The sequence below is a fragment of the Orycteropus afer genome, unplaced genomic scaffold (assembly GCF_000298275.1).
Source record: "Orycteropus afer afer isolate SDZICR_OR568_19922 unplaced genomic scaffold, OryAfe1.0 scaffold00055, whole genome shotgun sequence".
Lineage (NCBI taxonomy): Eukaryota > Metazoa > Chordata > Mammalia > Tubulidentata > Orycteropodidae > Orycteropus > Orycteropus afer.
This window is the reverse complement of record NW_006921642.1, coordinates 759,146-760,433: the sequence shown is the minus strand read 5'-3', so window position 1 is coordinate 760,433 and position 1,288 is coordinate 759,146. Positions and strand designations below refer to the sequence as shown.

General features: G+C 41.3%; 1 non-coding gene across 1 annotated transcript; it reads right to left on the bottom strand.

The window, feature by feature from the left end:
- Positions 1 to 792: 792 nt before the first annotated feature.
- Positions 793 to 914, bottom strand: LOC122149859. The gene has a single exon (XR_006163370.1). It is a non-coding gene; the product is annotated as a U6atac minor spliceosomal RNA (small nuclear RNA).
- Positions 915 to 1,288: the final 374 nt, after the last annotated feature.

The following is a 1,288-nucleotide window of genomic DNA, read 5'->3' as shown; positions in this document are numbered from 1 at the left end:
TTTTAAAATATGGAAGCCAAACTCACTTCATCAATTTCATCAAACTGTCAAATGTTCCTGAGTAAGGAACCAGTGAGGACAGAAACCAGAGAATGTCTTGCATGTTTACAGATAAAGTCAACTTTCTTCTCCTTAGATAACTGTCATTTCTCTCCCTTTTGTTGCTTCCAACATTCTGCAAAGAGTCATTAGCATCATCAGTGCCCACTTCCTCACCACTCATTCATTTCTCAATCCACTCCAGTAAACTCCCTCCCACCACACACACTGACGCTTCTCTACACCAAGTTCACCCGTGACCTCAGAGTTGCCCAATCTAACAGCTATGTTAGTCTTTCCATCTTGTGACCTGTGACCTTGTTACCCACTTCCTTCTTTCATACCCTCCTTGATCATCCCTATTTTCTGTCTTTCTGACTACACTTTCCTTTGCACCTCTCTTTCCCCAGTAATCTACTCTTTATCATGTCAACTGACTTCTTAAATGACCTGACATTTTCTAAGTATCCCATAAGGAGTACTGGTGGTGCAGTGGTTAAGGTCTGGACTACTAAATGAAAAGTTGGTGGTTAAAACTCTCACAGGAATCAAAATTAACACCAGCAAAGAATTGTTGTTGTTATATGCCATCGAATCAGACCCGATTCATAGCGACCCTCCTTGGGTTTCTGAGGCAGTATCACTAAGGAAGTAGATTGCCCCATCTTCTTTCCGAAGAGTGGCTGGTGGGTTTGAGCCACCAGCCTTCTGGTTAGCAGTCAAGTGCCTTAGGCACTATGCTACCAGAGCTCCTAAACCATGGTTAGATTCCACAAAGTAGGTGGCAATGCCTTAATTATGCGTGTTGTAAGGCCCAAGGGCCTCTTCCATCCTTGTCAAGGGGAGTGCTAACCTTCTCTCCTTTCATACAACACCTGCAAAGAGTAGACTTGTGAAAACACCTTCTTAAAGACCCTAGTATTTCTAGAGATCTGAAAAATAAATAAGAAACAATGAAAGTAATGCTGTTACAAAAAGACCATGACATTCATGTCAGGATTTTAAGACACTATTGTAACTGGAGCACTTAAGCAAACATTTAGGCTCATCTCAAGATTTCATACTTTTGGTAAGTTTTTCAAATTGCATCACTATGAAGTTGGGGAGCATTAGAGCCCTTAGGAAAGGCTGTGAGTCATGGAAGAGAAAATGTGGGCAAAATACACTCATCTTTAGGGTACAACATGGGAATGTTGCCAACCACAAAATATGACCCCCAAAAAATCTAAACCAATAAAGACTGCTTTAG